The 20,385-nt window shown below is 44.4% G+C and overlaps 1 protein-coding gene and 1 long non-coding RNA gene across 4 annotated transcripts in view; one reads left to right on the forward strand and one right to left on the reverse strand.

The window, feature by feature from the left end:
* Positions 1 to 9,260: 9,260 nt before the first annotated feature.
* On the reverse strand, positions 9,261 to 13,725 carry 1700097N02Rik (RIKEN cDNA 1700097N02 gene). Its single transcript, NR_045287.1, has 4 exons — positions 13,602 to 13,725; positions 11,701 to 11,753; positions 11,020 to 11,433; positions 9,261 to 9,514 (listed from the first exon to the last, which is right to left on the reverse strand). It is a non-coding gene; the product is annotated as an RIKEN cDNA 1700097N02 gene (long non-coding RNA).
* A 29-nt stretch (positions 13,726 to 13,754) lies between these two features.
* Dnah8 (dynein, axonemal, heavy chain 8) overlaps positions 13,755 to 20,385 on the forward strand; it is a 248,828-nt gene continuing 242,197 nt past the window's right edge. Inside the window, exon 1 of one of the 3 annotated variants that reach the window (XM_030249467.1) lies at positions 13,755 to 13,962. The gene's annotated coding sequence lies outside the window, so the exon portion shown is untranslated. Of the gene's footprint in view, positions 14,046 to 20,385 lie in introns of all 3 variants that reach the window. The other 2 variants (NM_013811.3, XM_006523588.3) reach the window with 2 other exon arrangements.

Below are 20,385 nucleotides of genomic sequence, written 5' to 3' on the forward strand. Positions count from 1 at the left end.
ATGCAGTATACACAAACCACCTGAGTTTGAATGGGATTCTAATGACTCACTTCTACACACAGAGTATGTGTGTAGACAAAACTGATGGGATGTCTTATCTAAAATTAGCTTTTAAAATGTGGTGAATGGTACAGGTATGGTGGCTCACATCTGTAATCCCAGTCATTGGGAGGTAGAAGTAGGAAATTTAAAGCCAGTGTGGGCTACATAGTGAGTTCAAGGCCAACAATGGGCTTCATGTGACTCAGTCTTAAAAATAATTAAAGAAGCTTTGGTTCTTGGTGAATCTTTCCTTAATCTCTCCCTCTCTCATCCCCTCCCCTCCTTCTTGTTTATCTATGACCACATGATTAACACTAGGGAGAGAAATGTGACAGGAACTGATAACTCTAATGTAACAGAACATAAAGAAGACAAACCTGGTCTTAGGAGAAAGAGGTATAGGTCATATACATGTAAGGCCAATATAATAGGTTCTGTGTGCAGAATATGTAAAAAAAAATTACAGATCAATGAAAAATACAAACCAATAAAAAGTGGCAAAGAGGAGAACAGGCAGATTGCAAAACAGAGAACACCGTGTGTGAAAATTGACTTCAGTTTTCTAGTACATAGGGAAGTCCCTTCCGAGGCCTTCAGGTTAAGTTTTTAAAGTAAAAACCATCATGGTTAGTGTGGAAGGCAGAACACTGGAATCAACAGGCACAGCTGGCAGAAATCTAAATTACTAGAAACCTGTGGGGAACCTATTTGACAGCAGTTGGTGGAGCTGAGGGGAGCCCATCCTAGGACTCACTGCTAAGTATTTACGCTAGACAAAGATTATTATACTTATAGTCCACGTGACAAACAAAAGAAACAGCTGAATAGGGGGGGTGGAGGGGACAGGGCAGAGAGTGGCAAAAGGTACTTGTTAAACAGTAGGAAACTAGGTAGGTGATTATTTTCATAGACTGGATTATGAGACATAAATGAAAAAAATCTGCCAGAAATTCATATTCTAAAGTGGATAGATTCCACAAATAGAAATAAAATGAGTTAGCTGAGGCTCTGGCTCCATTAATAAAGGGCCTGCTGAACAGACATAAAGTCCTGAGTTCAAATCCCCAGAATCTATAGAAAAAACTCGGTGGTGCATGCCTGTAGTCCCAGAGAGATAGGCAGAAGCCTGGAGCTTGGTTAAGCAGCCTAGCCACACCTATGAAATAACATGAAATAACAGGATAATGATGAGAGATTCCTCCCAAAACAACAAAAGGTGGAGTACTGAGGAGAGACACCAGACATCCACCTCTATGCTTTCTTTTTCTTTTTTTCTTTTTCTTTTTTTTTTTTTTTTTTTTTTTTTTGGTTTTTCGAGACAGAGTTTCTCTGTATAGCCCTGGCTGTCCTGGAACTCACTCTGTAGACCAGGCTGGCCTCGAACTCAGAAATCCACCTGCCTCTGCCTCCCGAGTGCTGGGATTAAAGGCATGTGCCACCATGCCTGGCACCTCTGTGCTTTCTATCTGCAGGCAAATGTTCAGATACCCACACTAACAAGTATCACACACACAACACATCGTATACATATAGAAGAAGCAATATTAGTTTAATTGGTAGAACAAGCACACACAGCACACCTTTTTTCCCAGAAGACTTAAAATATGCAAAACAATATAGGGTGTTGATTATATCTAGCCAAACGCAATCTAGTTGTGGAGTCTGGAAGCTCCTGGAAATAAACAAGTTCTTCAAGGACAGGATTTCCTCTAAGGAGCAGCATCGAAGAAAAAGGTAGCTGGGAGATCTGCAGGAAATTTAAGAGTCCACCATGCTTCAATTTAAGGCTCACATTAGGCAAACACATGGTCACTGTATTATTCTTTATTTCTTCATATATAGCACAAATATTTTATACTATTTTTTTTTTTTGGTTTTTTTTGGTTTTTTTGTTTTTTGTTTTTTGTTTTTCAAGACAGGGTTTCTCTGTGTAGTCCTGGCTGCACTCTACAGAGTGGCCTAGAACTCAGAAATCCACCTGCCTCTGCATCCCAAGTGCTGAGATTAAAGGTGTGCACCAGCACTGCCCGGCTTATTACCTTTTTTTAAAACTGAAAATGTTAATCTATATATACAAGCAGAAGAATATATAGGGATTGTGGGGGAAGAGCAATTTAGAATTGGTTTCCATTTAAGAAACTATGAATTCCAGTAAGTTCTACAGAATTCCCCAGCCCACTTCTTTTTGAGAGAAGGTGCTGTGTATACTGATCTGGAACTTGTTATGGGTAAGGAGGACCTTAGACATCTGATCCTCCTGCCTCCACCTCCCAAATGCTGGGATTTGTGCAAGCTCTCTACCAGCTGAGCCACATCCCAGCCCTACAGTTCTCATGTGGGGCATAAGGGGTGTACCACTTTCCTTAGGGTGACGTAATAAATCGTCACAAACCCGAAGATTAGGCCATGGAGTTAGAGATGCCTCTGTGGTTAAAAAGCACTTGCTACTCTTGCAGAAGGACTGGCTTCAGTTCTGTGGTGGGTTTGAACATGCTTGGCCCAGGGGGTGGCACTGTGAGGAGGTGTGTGTCACTGTGGGCATGGGCTTTAAGACCCTCATCCTAGCTGCCTGGAAGTCAGTCTTCTCCTGGTTGCCTCTGGAACAAGATGTAGAACTCTCAGCTCCATCAGAGCATGCCTGCCTCAATTCTGCCTTGCTTCCCACCATAGCAATAAAGGACTGAACCTCTGAACCTGTCAACCAGCCCCAGTTACATGCTGTCCTTTATAAGAGTTCCTGTGGTCATGGCGTCTCTTCACAGCAAGGAGACCCTAACTAAGACAAGTTCTCAGTACCCATGTGGCAGCCCATAACTGTCTGTAACTCTGTCCCAGGGGATCCAATGCCTTCTTCTCTCCTCTGGCATTTACATGCACATGGCACACACACACACACACACACACACACACACACACACACACACAGTCACAGACAGGCAAAACATTTATACACATAAAATAAAAATAAGTAAATATTTTAAAACGTAACTCAGATCTGTTCTTTCACGTGCTCTCCTTTTCAGACTCAAAGGAAAAAATGTTTCTTTCCTTTCTTTTTTCCGGGTTTTGGTGACTCCCAGACTTTGAAGATTTATAGTCGCACAAATATCAGTCTCTGATCTGTCTGAAGGTGAACATCTTTACTGTGCCTCTGCATCTGCAGTGCACTTCTTTTCTCTGATAAGGACTTCAGTCATAGAATTCAGAGCCTGAACCACCATGATAAGACCTTGAGATCCTTAATTTAACAGCATCTGTCAAGACTTTGTTGCCAAATAACAGCACACTCACAGGTACTGGGGATTCATTAAGCCTCAGGCATATTTTTCAGGGGGCACAACTCAACGCATTATCAGGGATGTGTACCTGTTACTTTATTTTCATTGGTGAAAAATCAAGTGTAAGAAATTGAGATGGCAGCCTGGTGGCAGAGGCAGGAAGATCTCTGTGAGTTCGAGGTCAGCCTGGGCTACAGAGAGAGTTCTGGTACAGCAAGGGCTACACAGAGACCCTGACTTGAAAAACCAAAAAGGATGAAAGAAGGAAGGAAGAAAGGAAGGAAGGAAGGAAGGAAGGAAGGAAGGAAGGAAGGAAGGAAGGAAGGAGAGAAAGAGAGAGAGAGAGAATGCACGCCCATGTACGAGAGAGAGGAAGAAAGGGGAGAGAGAGAGGGGCAGGGGGGAGAGAGAAAATTGAGATGGTTAACATTGTCAGCTTTGTAGTACCTAGAATTACCAGAGAGATGGGTCTCTAAGCGTGCCAGTGGGATTATCCTGATTGATTTAATTGATGAGAGAAGACCCATTACTACCACGATCTTGGGACAGGGATTCCTGACTAAATAAAAAGAATAAAGCTATTTACCCACAGGGTCTCTGTATAGTAATAGGTGATACAGCCTGTCATGGTGGGGAAATCATGGAAGCTAATGAGCAAGGTGACTGGTCACATTGCATTACGCTCACTACCACCATTTTTTTTTTAAGACAGGGTTTCTCTGTGTAGCTCAGTCTGTCCTGGAACTCACTCTGTAGATCAGGCTGGCCTTCTCTCTCTTTCTCTCTCTCTCTCTCTCTCTCTCTCTCTCTCTCTCTCTCTCTCTCTCTCTCTGTCTGTCTCTGTCTCTCTCTGTCTCTGTCTCTCTCTGTCTCTCTTGTTCAGTGTGTGTGTGTGTGTGTGTGTGTGTGTGTGTGTGTGTGTGTGTGTTAGGGTTTTATTGATGTGAAGAGACACCATAACCAAAGCAACTCTTATAGGGCAAACATTTAACTGGGGCTGGCTTACAGGTTCAGAGATTCAGTCCATTATCATCACAGCAGGAAGCACAGCAGCATCCAGGCAGACATGGAGCTGAAGGAGGAGCTGACAGTTCTACATATTTTATTTTATTTTATTTTATTTTTAGATGTTTTCTTCATTTATACTTTAAATGCTATCCCCTTTTCCAGTTCCCCCTCCAAATCCCTCCCATCCCTTCCCCCCTCCCCCTGCTCCCCAACCCACTCACTCCAGCTTCCTGGCCCTGGCACTCCCCTATACTGGGGCATAGAACCGTCACAGGACCAAGGGTCTCTCTTTCCATTGATGAAGTTCTACGCGTTGAATCAAAGGCAACCAGGGGATATTGACTTCCAGGCAGCTAGGAGGAGGGGCTCATTGCCCAACCCCCGAAGTGACACACTTCCTTCAATAAGGCCATACCTCCTAATAGTGCCACTCCCTGGGCAAGCATATTCAAACGAACATAGAGTGTGTGTGTGTGTGTGTGTGTGTGTGTGTGTGACTGCAGCAATAGGAATTAGCCACATGGATTATTTCATATATAAATGGCTCAGCAGTGAAGAACATTTGTTCTTCTCCAGAGCTCAGTTACCTGCACCACGTTGGGCAGCTCACAATCCCCTGTAACTCCAGTTCCAGGAGACCTCCTGTTCTCTCTAGCTTTAGGGGGTCCCTATACTCATGTGACCTATACTCACAGCCACACACATGCATACTAAAATAAATCTTTAAAATATAACTACATGCCAGGCACATGCCTTTAATCCCAGCATTTGGGAGGCAGAGGCAGGCAGATCTCTGAGTTTGAGGCCAGCCTGGTCTACAGAGTGAGTTCCAGGACAGCTGGGGCTACACAGAGAAACCCTGTCTCAGAAAATCCATATATATATATATAAACAACCTTTGCAGTGTGGCATTGTGACATCTAAGCATTTTGAGTAACTTGTTTAGACTTTTTATCTTGTGCTGTTTTTTTGTTGGTGTTTTGTTTTGCTGATTTTGCTGATGAGACTTGAAACCAAACTCATTATGAAATTCTAGAGTTTTGAAACTCAAATGAACTTAGAACATTTGGCTTTTATTGTTCGATTGTTTGTTTTTAATGAGGACACATAGGAGTGATTTCATAATTAGGGTTGGCCAACTAGTTAGTTATTAGCTAAGTAGGACAACTTCAGTACTGAATGTCAGGTTTTCTGAGTTTGTTCACTGCATTAGTATTCTAGGCTAAGCCTCTGTTAATAGCTAACGCCTGTTAGGTGATTGCTGTGTGCTACTGTGTGTGCTAAGAGCTTTCTGTTTTCCTTTTTCTTTTTAAAGATTTATTTATTTTAGTATACAACAGCTGTCTTCAGACAGACCAGAAGGGCACCGGATCACATCACAGATGGTTGTGAGCCATCATGTAGTTGCTGGGAATTGAACTCAGGACCTCTGGAAAAGTAACCAGTGCTCTTAATCACTGAGCCATCATTCTAGCCTGCTAAGTGCTTTCTATATGCATCCCTTGTTGTATTTTAAGGGACATTTAAATCTCAGGGTCTAGGGTCTTATACATACACGTATGTCACGGGGGTAGAAGCCTGAGGCACACTTGGGCACGTTGTGAATAAAGTTGGGAAGCTGAGAGAGAGGAATGCTGTCGCTCAGCTCTCTTGCCCCTTAGTCCTCAGCCCATGTAATGATGTTTCCCACATGTAGAGAGAGTCTTTCCCTTCAGTGTGTGTGTGTGTGTGTGTGTGTGTGTGTGTGTGTGTGATAAAGTTCCACATGTTACACCATGGTGTTTACTTTTTCTTATGCCTCAAGAGAGCTCTGTTTTACGCAGTTTTCCTGTGTCTTGGGACTCAAGAGTGTTCTCATTTGGCAGTGTTCCATGAACTGCTAGAGGCTACACCCCTGCTGTTCTTCTTTCTTGGTTCTCTCTCTCTCTTGAAGGTAAGCCCGTGGAGAAGAACCTCTGCAGGGACAAGATATTTAGGGTGGATGTTTAATAATAAAATGTGTTCCTATCTTGAGTCTAAGTCACTTTACTGTGGTGGCTGACCTGCCTGAGTTCCCTTTGGGTCAGAAACTGCAGTCTCTGGCATTTCGCACCTCATCATAAAACAGCAAAAGATTAAGAAAAGGATTAATTGCTAGAGCCTTTCCCCTTTTGCTTGTCAGGCTAGGGGGAAGTTTGGAGCAATAAACTTTTATTTGAACCAGAAGAAGAGAATCACAGTCATACAAGGAAAAACTTTTACATGAGCAAATATGGATCAAATTCACATAAATTCATATACAGATTCATACACACACATTCATAAATCTCCATTTAAACCAGTTGGGCCCAGCTTTCATTCTATCTCATGGTTACATACTACACACACACATCCATACTTACATATGCATACGGAGCAAAAAACCAAGCACCAGTGCAGAAAGAACTCACTCATTCTGGATAAAGAATGAGCTCCAATCTTTATTGCATAGAGAAAGAAAAAGGTTTTATCCTCTTATTGCTAAATGTATCAAACCCAAGTCTGTAGAGAAGAAAGCATTGTCCTCTTTAATAAGACTAAACCTGACTTGCTATTAAGAAAAGACCTGTTCTGTCCCATGGTAAGGAGAGGCCTGCCTGCTCCTTCTGTTCTCTGTGGCTTCTTCTTTTTTCCTCTTTCGCTCTGCATTCTGCATATTGCCCTCTTAGTATTTTTAATTGCCTTATAATTTCTGAGTTATCCCACTCTGCATTCTCCTTCTTGTCTTGCTCTCTCCTCTTGCTCTGATGTAGCAGTGCCCTTGCTCCCAATGCCACACTCCCCCTGCCACACTCCCAATGCTACACTTCCAATGCCACACTTCCAATGCTATATTCCTAATGCTCTCTCTCCAACATTATATCTTCCAAGGTGATCTTTACCAGTCTTTTGTACTTTTTCTAGGAGAATAGATCACATGGTTTTCCAGCCCCCCTTTTTACTAGAAGTTCAAACATAAATTGAATAAGAAGCTTACAACAGAGAATGTTTACACGCATATCCATTGAAAATAATTATCTGACTAAACATCCATCATCTGTCACCAGTTTCCACAGGTTCATGGAGAGATAAAAAACATAACTTTTGTGACTAAGTTATTAGTGAAATTTTGTATAGATAAACCCAGTCAATTTTTTGTCTTCTGTCCTTGCACCTACAGTAAATCGTTATAGTTTCCTTTCTATGACCTTTGGTTAATGGTTTTACAACCTCTTGGAATGTGTGCTAAGTTGTAGATGTCTGCTTGCTATCTCAGAAGCAATTAACTCGTGACACTTGAAGACTGGCAGACTTCTCAATGCAGTTTTGAAGTCAGAAAGGATTTAATAGCACTCCTAGTATAAAGGAACTTAATAATTACTAGTCTAATTTTAGGAATTCTTATAGGATCATCATCCATTTGTCTATATAGCATCACTACAAGACAGTATATCTTCATAGTTCTGCAGAAATCTGCTCAGAAGGGTAGGCTAACACCTAGTGATATATATATATATACACACACACACACACATATATTTACACACACATATATACATATATATGTACACACACACACACACACACATATATATATATTGGTTTTTCGAGACAGGGTTTCTTTATGTAACCCTGGCTGTCCTAGAACTCAACTTGTAGTCCAGGCTGGCCTAGAACTCAGAAATCCACCTGTCTCTGCCTCCCAAGTGCTGGGTTTAAAGGTGTGCACCACCATGCCTGGCTGCTCATATATTTAATAGTACCAGATAAAGCATATTAATAGCAGGAGTCTTTCCTAAAATGAAATTCTCCTCAGCCTTGTCTAAAGGAACAAATCTGTTGTAGATTTTTTTTTTTAAATCCATTGCGGACTCATCGCAGGAAGATTACCTGCTAGTTTTTTAGCCTCTCCTAGATGGCTCCTGGCATTGAATGTAGTTTCCTGCCAAACCTAATGAAGCTATGGCCTGAGTCACAGTGCCCACTAACACAATACAGCAACAGGTATCACTAAACGAAAGCTCTGCCTCTACTTAGCATTATTTCTTTTTAAAAGATTTATTTTTATTAATGATACATTCGTGTCTGGCTAAATGTAGGTATGTGCAGGACCCTGTGGAGGCCAGAAGGGGGCGTTGGATCCCCCAGAGCTGGAGTTATGTGACTGATGATCCTTGATCTGAGGCTGGGATCTGAACTCCACCCTCCTCCCTCTAACTCCTAACAGCTCAACTACCTACCTCCCAGCCCCTCGTACTGCTTCTTTACTATGTACTTTCAAAGGAATTAGATATCAGTTAACATATATGAATGTATTTAAAACTCTATAGGATAAGTGTTACTCAGTAATTTGTTTCTTAACTAGGTCAGGATATATAGATGTAGACATGGCATGGATAGATGGCGAGGAGCCAAACCTCAATCTGTGCCATAGGAGGATTAAAAAAAAAAAACAACCAAACCCTCCACCAACAGGAGAGGTGAATATATGACTCACAGCCTAATGAATGACTGAATGGGCACATGGGTTCACCAGCATCTCTGCTACCAACGGCCTCAGTGGACACTATGGACCAGAAGCAGGTAGCAGTTTGGGGCAGCTTAGCAATCTAGATGATGGGCTCAGCATCTTGTATAGCAAACAGAAAACAAGTTGGTCTCCATCCCCCAGGCTTTCATGGGTTTTCATGATGTGGTGTTTGCTGGGGCCTTATTTTGCTGCTTCGGTAGCTAAGGGAGCACCTTGGGCTCCCAAGATCAGTCCCCCCTGAAGTTGGACATGTCCTGGGTCCCACGGAGAGACAGTCTCACCCTAAATCTCATGCTCTCCATTGCTGTCTGGCAGCCCTTCCCAGGCAAGCACTCTGGGCATATTTAAATGGATATCTGTTACAAAGATTCCCTTGGCTCTTGTCATCTCAGAGGAAAGAATTCGGTCAAGAGACAGCATGGAAGCAGTTTATTTAGCAAAGCAAAGCAAGCCAGCCAAACAGATTGAAGTGGATTGTCCCAAGGGGGGATAGCGGCACAGGGAGTCCTCTGTTGTGGATTTTAAGTAGCTTGTTTTAAAAATGGATATTTATGAGGTGGATGGCACATTCACAGGTAAGGTGACTCTTTCCTTTACAAATCATACAGGACTGGACCCATCCTCCAAGATGATTCTACCCAGGATGCTCTAGCAAAACCTATAAAGAAAAAATGGACCAAAACCACGGTGTCAATTACTATAAGGTTTCCTTGTCTCAGACAGTTGACGGGTCACCATGCAAAGTATCTGAAAAAAAAAAAAACAAAAACAAAAAACAAAAAAACAACCAACCAACCAACAAGGTAAAGCAGGAACGGTTTCTTTTGGCTCACAGTCCCAGGGTTCATTTCAGTCTGTGAGCGCTGAAGCAGCAGCTAATGTCAGACATTGGGAAGCAGAGAGAGATGGATGCCGATCCTCAGCTCCGGTCTCTTCTCACCTTGTCCAGGACCTCAGTCCACAGAAAGGTGGCTCCTTTTGTGGATGAGTCTCCCACTTCAATTAAACCTCATTACCTAGACAGTCCCTCGCTGACTACCCAGAGCCTTGTCTGCTAAGTGATGCTAAATCCCATCAGGTTGACTCTGTTATGTGCTAGGCCTCCATCTTAGTACTTAACGACTGTTTGCCCTAGACTCAAATCCCTGGAAGGTGAGTTCCCAGAAAACAACCTGACTTAGTGACTCTCACCCAACGAAATGTATAGCCATAACCATCTGCTTTGTTATCATGAGGATATGACTAACTCCTGGTTTTGTTTTTGTGGTTGTTTTTACTTCTTGGCTTCTGATACTTGCTTACACAGACACCCAAGGACTCTGTTGGGTTGCCTGGACCACTTAACTTGGCAGATCAGACTCATTTTCTGCTTGCTTGCACGGATATCAAAGGTCCTCTTGTGGTTTTCCCATTTAAAACCCATCTCTGGGGGGATGGAGAGATGGCTCAGCGGTTAAGAGCAATGGCTGCTCTTCCCTTAGGCCCTGAGTTCAATTCCCAGCAACCACATGGTGGCTCACAACCATCTGTAATGAGGTCTTATGCCTTCTTCTGGCATTTGGGCATACATGTGGGTAGAACACTCATATAAATAAATAAATAAATCCTTTTCTCTTTTTAAATTCTTAGATATTTTCTTTATTTACATTTCAAATGCTATCCCCAAAGCCCCCTATACCCTCCTCCCGCCCTGCTCCCCAAAATAAATAAATCTAAAAAAAAAATCTCTGTACCCTTCCAGCAGGACACACCTGAGACTTGGCTTTATGGGTGTCAAACAATAGATCCTGTATTTAAAACTGGATCGAGTCTGAGGTTTTTATCCCAGGACTCTCAAAGTCTATAACATCAATTATCATATCCCTTTTCCTTCATGCTCCTCAGCCTATCCCCAGTCACTCATAGCAAACTAACACATCTATGTAATTCCATTATACAAATATAACACTATGCAGTTTCTGGAAATGCAAAGTCCACAGAAAACATTGTTAACAGTTTGCACAGCTCTATGACGTTTTCCCCCTCAAAGATTTCTAGAATGCTCTCAAGATACTGGAACATGATTGAATTCTCACAGGGGCCCCACCCTCACAATTCCCATCTCTGCTGTGCCCAGAGTACCCTAAACAAAGTTTCAGTTCATCAACTGCATAGGTGAGTTACCTGATGATGGTCAAGCTCTGGCCCCCATAGCGAGGCACCCGAGGCACCCGAGGCACCCGCGGGCGCGCAGCATCTTGCAGGAGCCAGCGCGTGAGGCGCCTCGCCCAACTTCCTTTGAACTCTCAACGGCTGAGCCACCGCCCAACTTCCTTTGTACTCTCAACGGCTGCGCCCCGAGTGGCAGCAGAGACTGGGGGCAGCTCTACCAGAGCAGCCACTGTTGGGACCTGCTTTGGCGGTCTAAGGTTCAAGACAGCCTCCCACCAGTTTACAGGCAGGCGAGTGAGTGGTGGATGCGAAGCTTGGAGTGGCGGATGTAGAAGCTACCACCTGGGAAGTGCCGGGATCCTGTCAGGTGCTGGTGAGACCTGTCAATCCACGTCTGAGTATCTTACTCCACAACCCCGCCAGCTCCTTTCAAAAAGTGAAAGTTAGAAGTTAGTGGTGAGGCACCTGGCAGTACATGTATGTATGGTGGGGGTGTGGGGGACGGAGTTGAAGGAAAGAAACAAGGAGGGATGGGGAAGGAGAAAGAAAAGAAACCAGGAGGGAGGGAAAAAAGCTGGGAGAGGGAGGGAGGGAGGGAGGGTGGGAGGGAGGGAGGGAGGGAGGAAGGAAGGGAGGAAGGGAGGGAGGGAGGGAGGGATTCAAAGGACAAAACCAAACCAAACCATGGCTTACCATTTAAGAGTACTTGCTGGTTTTGCTGAGGCCCAGAGTGGTGTTCCCAGCGCCTATGTTCAGAGCATAGGCATGTGAAGACCGTTGAGGCTCTTCTGGCCTTCACAGGCGCGTGCACGTATTTGCCCTTGCTTGCAGGAACACACACACACACACACACACACACACACACACACACACCCTTCCTTTCAGACTTGTTTTCCATTCTTATGCTTAATGGCAATTCTCCCACAGCTCAAACTTCTCATCACAGAATTCACCTAAATTGCTGAGCTAGCTGTGGCTTTTCTGGCTTCCCTGCCTTTGTCCCCCAACAGGACCCACCTTCTTCACTTCTGCATAGACCACACCCCTCTTCCTTCCTTTTCTTCTGTTAATTTATTTTATGACTCCGGGTGCTTTGTCTGCACGTATATCTGTGTACTACCTGCATGCCTGGTACCCACAGATGCCAGAAGAGGGCATCAGATCCCTTCATACTGGGGTGATAAATGATTGTGAGCCACCCTGTGGGTGCTGGGAATCAATCTAGGTCCTCTGGAGGAGCCACCAGTGCTCTTAACAGCTGAGCCATCTCTCCAGCCCCTGGATCCAACAGTCTATTGACATTAACCCACGTTGGCTGTATTTAACAGTGCATCTTAGCTGCTTTCCTTTAGAGGAGCTCCTTACTTTGAGGTGTAGCTGTGAGATCAAAGAGAAACTGGGGACTAATGGCTAACTGAGGTGCCTATTAGCATACCAAATAGGCTAATTGTGTAGCCTGTTAGCTTCCCACTCTCAACCTGACTTCCCACTTTCAACATCACAAATACCCATTGCAGAGTCCATGCTGGTATACTGGCTCTTCACACCATGCCCGCCCCCTACCCTAAACTTCTCCCCCCCAAGGGACTTGCCTTCCCTCAGCTTCTCTTTACTGCCATTTTAGCTATGTTCCTCACAGACCCCTCTTGGGCCCCTCTCCTTTGTCTTCCTCTAGGTCTTCCTGTTTCTCTCTTGTCCCCCCTCCCCCCTCCCCTCCCCTCCCCCCATCCCATTCAGTCTACTGGCCATCTTTAGTCTACTACTTTCTTCCCCAGCTCTGGACTCTTCCACATGCCTCTGGCAGGGCTCTCCTTCATATTTATAATAAAAATTTTATTTTCGGGCTGGTGAGATGGCTCAGTGGGTAAGAGCACCTGACTGCTCTTCTGAAGGTCCGGAGTTCAAATCCCAGCAACCACATGGTGGCTCACAACCATCTGTAATGAGGTCTTATGCCTTCTTCTGGCATTTGGGCATACATGTGGGTAGAACACTCATATAAATAAATAAATAAATAAATAAATAAATAAATAAATAAATCCTTTTTTCTTTTTAAATTATTATTTTCTTTATTTACATTTCAAATGCTATCCCCAAAGCCCCCTATACCCTCCTCCCGCCCTGCTCCCCAAAATAAATAAATCTAAAAAAAAAATCTCTGTACCCTTCCAGCAGGACACACCTGAGACTTGGCTTTATGGGTGTCAAACAATAGATCCTGTATTTAAAACTGGATCGAGTCTGAGGTTTTTATCCCAGGACTCTCAAAGTCTATAACACCAATTATCATATCCCTTTTCCTTCATGCTCCTCAGCCTATCCCCAGTCACTCATAGCAAACTAACACATTTATGTAATTCCATTATACAAATATAACACTATGCAGTTTCCGGAAATGCAAAGTCCACAGAAAACATTGTTAACAGTTTGCACAGCTCTATGACATTTTCCCCCTCAAAGATTTCTAGAATGCTCTCAAGATACTGGAACATGATTGAATTCTCACAGGGGCCCCACCCTCACAATTCCCATCTCTGCTGTGCCCAGAGTACCCTAAACAAAGTTTCAGTTCATCAACTGCATAGGTGAGTTACCTGATGATGGTCAAGCTCTGGCCCCCATAGCGAGGCACCCGAGGCACCCGAGGCACCCGCGGGCGCGCAGCATCTTGCAGGAGCCAGCGCGTGAGGCGCCTCGCCCAACTTCCTTTGAACTCTCAACGGCTGAGCCACCGCCCAACTTCCTTTGTACTCTCAACGGCTGCGCCCCGAGTGGCAGCAGAGACTGGGGGCAGCTCTACCAGAGCAGCCACTGTTGGGACCTGCTTTGGCGGTCTAAGGTTCAAGACAGCCTCCCACCAGTTTACAGGCAGGCGAGTGAGTGGTGGATGCGAAGCTTGGAGTGGCGGATGTAGAAGCTACCACCTGGGAAGTGCCGGGATCCTGTCAGGTGCTGGTGAGACCTGTCAATCCACGTCTGAGTATCTTACTCCACAACCCCGCCAGCTCCTTTCAAAAAGTGAAAGTTAGAAGTTAGTGGTGAGGCACCTGGCAGTACATGTATGTATGGTGGGGGTGTGGGGGACGGAGTTGAAGGAAAGAAACAAGGAGGGATGGGGAAGGAGAAAGAAAAGAAACCAGGAGGGAGGGAAAAAAGCTGGGAGAGAGGGAGGAAAGGAGGGAGGGAGGGAGGGAGGGAGGGATTCAAAGACAAAACCAAACCAAACCATGGCTTACCATTTAAGAGTACTTGCTGGTTTTGCTGAGGCCCAGAGTGGTGTTCCCAGCGCCTATGTTCAGAGCATAGGCATGTGAAGACCGTTGAGGCTCTTCTGGCCTTCACAGGCGCGTGCACGTATTTGCCCTTGCTTGCAGGAACACACACACACACACACACACACACACACACACACACACACACACACACACCCTTCCTTTCAGACTTGTTTTCCATTCTTATGCTTAATGGCAATTCTCCCACAGCTCAAACTTCTCATCACAGAATTCACCTAAATTGCTGAGCTAGCTGTGGCTTTTCTGGCTTCCCTGCCTTTGTCCCCCAACAGGACCCACCTTCTTCACTTCTGCATAGACCACACCCCTCTTCCTTCCTTTTCTTCTGTTAATTTATTTTATGACTCCGGGTGCTTTGTCTGCACGTATATCTGTGTACTACCTGCATGCCTGGTACCCACAGATGCCAGAAGAGGGCATCAGATCCCTTCATACTGGGGTGATAAATGATTGTGAGCCACCCTGTGGGTGCTGGGAATCAATCTAGGTCCTCTGGAGGAGCCACCAGTGCTCTTAACAGCTGAGCCATCTCTCCAGCCCCTGGATCCAACAGTCTATTGACATTAACCCACGTTGGCTGTATTTAACAGTGCATCTTAGCTGCTTTCCTTTAGAGGAGCTCCTTACTTTGAGGTGTAGCTGTGAGATCAAAGAGAAACTGGGGACTAATGGCTAACTGAGGTGCCTATTAGCATACCAAATAGGCTAATTGTGTAGCCTGTTAGCTTCCCACTCTCAACCTGACTTCCCACTTTCAACATCACAAATACCCATTGCAGAGTCCATGCTGGTATACTGGCTCTTCACACCATGCCCGCCCCCTACCCTAAACTTCTCCCCCCCAAGGGACTTGCCTTCCCTCAGCTTCTCTTTACTGCCATTTTAGCTATGTTCCTCACAGACCCCTCTTGGGCCCCTCTCCTTTGTCTTCCTCTAGGTCTTCCTGTTTCTCTCTTGTCCCCCCTCCCCCCTCCCCTCCCCTCCCCCCATCCCATTCAGTCTACTGGCCATCTTTAGTCTACTACTTTCTTCCCCAGCTCTGGACTCTTCCACATGCCTCTGGCAGGGCTCTCCTTCATATTTATAATAAAAATTTTATTTTCGGGCTGGTGAGATGGCTCAGTGGGTAAGAGCACCTGACTGCTCTTCTGAAGGTCCGGAGTTCAAATCCCAGCAACCACATGGTGGCTCACAACCATCTGTAACGAGATCTGACTCCCTCTTCTGGAGTGTCTGAAGACAGCTACAGTGTACTTACATATAACCAATAAATAAATCTTAAAAAAAAATTTATTTTCAACTGTATCTTGGAGCAGTCATGCTCCAACAAGAGTCACAGCACCCAAACACGCAGAGGACTCACAAACACCGGGAAAGAACTAATGTATTCACAGTTGGGGATGCGGAAATGGGTACCAGAGAAAACAGTGGGATGTTATTGACTCTGTGTGCAGCCTGCTCCTCCAAATTATGGGGCCTTTCTATTTCCTATTACTTCTGAAAATGACCAGAAGGTAATGTTATAGGAGTTCTCTGAACTTCCAAATTTGAATTGAGAGTGGGGATTGGATGGGATTATATGTGGTAAAAGGTGAACAATTCCCTATTTGTGCTGTGTTATGTTTTTTCTTCTCTCTCTCTCTCTCTCTCTCTCTCTCTTTCTCTCTCTCTCTTAACCTTTTTCCTGGACTCAGTGTATAGACCAGGCTGTCCTAGAACTCACAGAGATCCACCTGCCTCTTCCTCCTGAGTGCTGGGATGAAAGGCTTGCCTCTGCCCCAGGCTATGCTGTATTCCTGAGGTCAGTAGAGTGTGAATGCTTGAGATAAACTCTTAGAGAATTTTAGGTCCAATTTTTTTTCTTCACGATTTATTTAGTTATTTCCTGTATGTGAGTACACTGTTGCTGTCTTCAGACACACCAGAAGAGGGCATGGGATCCCCATTACAGGTGGTTGTGAGCCACCATGTGGTTACTGGGAATCTCTCCAGGCCTTAGGTCCAAATTTTTAATTTAAGTTTTAATTATTTTATTTGCTGCAGGGCATTAAACCTTTGGCCTTGCATACAGAATTCATCACAAGTATATTACCACCAGCATTTTAATAAATTTTAATTTTTTTGTTGCACTCTGTGTGTGTGTGTGCGCTTGCATGCGCGGGTGTGTGCCTGTGAGTGACACGGCACCTGCACAGGGCTCAGAGGACAACTCTCATGGTTCAGTTCTCTTGCTTTGCTATGTAGATCCCAGAGATCAGACTCAGGTCCTCAGGCATCCTGGCAAATCTTCTTTTCCAGATGAGCTATCTTGCCAGTCTTAGACCTTACATTTTAAGTCCTAAGAGATGTGGAGAAACAATAAGAACACACATTCCATTCTATTGTGTGTAACATACACATAACACAGGTATTAGCATGTACACACTGTTTAAAAGTACACAGGAAGTCATAATACTGAAAAATAAGCCTCTCTATAGTCTCTTTCACTCAAAGTGACAATTGCTAGTAATTAATTTTGTTTCCTCTTTAAACAGCTTATCACTGCATTTTAAAACTAAACAAACATCACAGAAGTGCAATTTTATGCAGTTTTATACATGCAACATACATTTGTGTCATCACACAGTGAAAAGCTGCTAAGAAAAAAAAAATGCCAGTGGCGCATTTATCTATTTTTAATTTAATTTAATTTTTAATTTTTATTTATTGAAACAGGGTTTCACTACATAGCTCTGACTATCCTAAAACTCACTCTGTAGACAAGGCTGCACTGGAACAAGGCTGTACAGAGATCCCCCTGCCTTTGCCTCATTAGTGCTGGGATTAAAGGTGGTTACCACCATGGCCAACTTAATGAGAGCATTATTTATTTATGTATTTCTTTTTTTTAAAGATTTACTTACTTATTTTATGTATGTGAGTACACTGTAGCTGTACAGATGGTTGTGAGCCTTCGTGTGGTTGTTGGGAATTGAATTTACGACCTCTGTTCTGCACCCTGTAGCTGACTTCAGACACTCCAGAAGAGTATGTCAGATCTCATTACAGATGGTTGTGACCCACCATGTGGTTGCTGGGATTCAAACTCAGGACCTTCGGAAGAGCAGTCAGTGCTCTGACACTCTGAGCCATCTTGCCAGCCCTATTTATGTATTTCTTTACTTATTTGTTTGTTTATTTAATACATTCACACACAAATATATAAAGCACATAGTAAATTCATTTGTATTTACTGAGGTTTTTCTTTTTTCTTTTTTTTTTTTTGGTTTTTTGAGACAGGGTTTCTCTGTATAGCCCTGGCTTTCCTGGAACTCACTTTGTAGACCAGGCTGGCCTCAAACTCAGAGATCCACCTGCCTCTGCCTCCTGAGTGCTGGGATTAAAGGCGTGCACCACCACGCCCGGCCTGAGGTTTTTCTTTCCCTTTTAATTACTAAAAGTTTCAGGACAGTTTTGGGAAGATTTATATATGTGTGTGTGTGTGTGTGTGTGTGTGTGTGTGTGTGAGAGAGAGAGAGAGAGAGTCTGTGTGTGTGTGTGTGAGAGAGAGAGAGAGAGAGAGAGAAAGGGAGGGAGGGAGAGAGAGGGAGGAAGAAGGAGAGGGGGAGAGAGAGGGGGGAGGGGGGAGGGGAGAGGGGGGAGGGGGAAGGAGAGGGAGGGGGAGAGGGAGGGGGAGGGAGGGGGAGAGGGAGGGAGGGGGAGAGGGAGGGAGGGGGAGAGGGAGAAAGGGAGGGAGGGGGAGAGGGAGGGAGAGGGAGAAAGGGAGGGAAGGGGAGAGGGAGGGAGGGGGAGAGAGAGGGAGGGAAGGGGAGGGAGAGGGAGGAAGAGGGAGACAGGGGGAGAGAGAGAGAAAGAGAGAGACTCTTTAGGTGCTTGTGGAGTCCAGAAGGCAACTCTGGATCCCTTGCAACCAGAGTTACAAGTAGTTGTGAGCCACCATGTGCATGCTGAGAGTTAACCTCAATTCTCTGTAAGCACAGTCAATGCTCTTAACCAAGAACCCATCTCTCCAACACCCAGACAAGAATTTGAAGTAGCAAAGTGGAATGATTGATGTAAGTTTGGAAGGATCCCTACACGGACTGGAGAGTTGGCTCAGTGGTTAGAGCCCTGGATCCTCTTGAGGAGGACTGAGGTTTGATTTCCAGCACTCACGCTCATGGCTGCCGGCAGGGATCCAGTCCCAGGGATCTGTAGTCCTCTTCTGAGGTCTGCAGGCACCAGAGATGCGTGTGATGAACAAACATACCTGTAAGCCAGAACATGGGTGCACATACAAATAACAAAATAAATAAATCTAGAATAGATTAAGTCATTAATTAGAAAAGAAAGATCACTGTTTTCTACTCAAGTCACTGGGAAAGACCCATGACAGCTCTGAATGCTTATTACTGCCAAAGTGTGCAGTCGAAATCAGCATGTTTGAAAGCCTCCTGTCGTGCCCAGCTTGGAAAGCACATGTACACAGGTCTCAGTGGTCAAAAACCACCAGGGGATAAACTGTGTTGGGCAATAATGCTTTCCCAATAATTTTAAAAATTGAATGTGTGCTTCCCCCTAAAAAAATAGTGTTCATTTGAAAATGGGAAACTCATTGAGATTTACTGCATACTGATTTCTTAGCATGTAGTATGACAACTCAATTTTAGCTTTTCTTTGAAGTGTAAATAATAGCAGCTAATTAAAAGAAATTGCAAATCATTTGAGAATAATAGTTCTTTTCTCCCTGTTCCTCTTCTTTCTCTTCTTCCTCTCTCTCTCTCTCTCTCTCTCTCTCTCACACACACACACACACACACACACACACAAATCTTGCTTTATAGCCCTGAAATATGCTATGTGGAGCAAGCTGGCCTCAAATTGTAGCAGTCGTTGTCCTCAGCCTTGTGAGTGCTGAGCTTGAGAGAGTGTCTCTGTGTCTGGCCTGGAGAATAGTAGGTTTTCGCTTCTCCTGTTCTTTGGTGGAACTGGGGATTAACCTGGGACCTCATGCATGTCAGTCAAGCTCTCCACATTCCTAGTATGAGAGTTCTTTTTCATTTATTTGTTTTGTTTTGTTTTGTTTTGTTTTGAAACAGGGTCTCCACACAGCCCTGGGTATCCTAGGACTCATTATATAGATCAGGCTAGCCCTGACACTCACGGAGCTCCATCTGCCTCCCTCAAAGTACTGAGATTAAAGGCATGTGCCACCGTTCCCAGGGTCTGAGAGTTCTTGCTTGTGATTTTTATTTTCTTTTGGGACTTCTGAAACAGAGTCTCCCTATAAAACCCAGGCTGGCTTTGAACTTCTGATCTTGTTGCCTTAACCTCTTTAATGCTAGGATGATAAACGTGTGCCATCACACTTGACCAAATGCCTAAACAGTCGTAGCCACTTTTGTTTGGTTCATTTTAAGATTTTATGTTTGTGTATGAAATGTTTTGGCTGCATGGTTGCCTGTGTACCATGTGCATACACCTGTAGAGGTTAGGTTAGAAAAGGGCGTTAGATTCGCTGTGACTGGGCCTAGCGGCAGTGTGTGCCACCATGCGAGTGCTGGAAACTGGGCAGCCAGCACTCTTATGAAACACTGAGCCATCTCTGGTTGGTTTAAGTTTAGTGACATATCTGTGTGTATGTGCATTCGAATGTGGGTGCTCAGGGAGCCCAGAAGGGAGCAGTTACTCCCCTGGATTGCAGGCCATTATAAACCACACAATGTGGATGATAAAAAGGGAATCAAATCCTCTGCAAGAGCTGAATACGCTGCTAACCACTGAGCCCATGATCTAGTCCTGTGACAGAACCTTTCTGGGAATCCAAACTCCAGCCCTACGGTTTTTTCAGAAAGTGTTCTAACCGCTTAGCCATGCCCCAGTCCCTATTTATTTATATTCGAGATGGGGGTCTTGTAAAAGTAACTTTCATTCACCTGATGTAGTTGTCTCCAAGGCTCAATGCCTCCGTTGGCTAACCTAGACTTAGTCCTGGAAGCTTCTAGCCTCCATACAATCTTGTCTAGGCCTAGAAGGTTTTCAGCCTCTGAGATTTACTGCTGAGTAAGCTCACCGTTTCTAGCTCTTTCTGAATGAATTCTTGTTG

This window comes from Mus musculus, chromosome 17 (assembly GCF_000001635.26).
Source record: "Mus musculus strain C57BL/6J chromosome 17, GRCm38.p6 C57BL/6J".
In the NCBI taxonomy this organism is placed as follows: domain Eukaryota; kingdom Metazoa; phylum Chordata; class Mammalia; order Rodentia; family Muridae; genus Mus; species Mus musculus.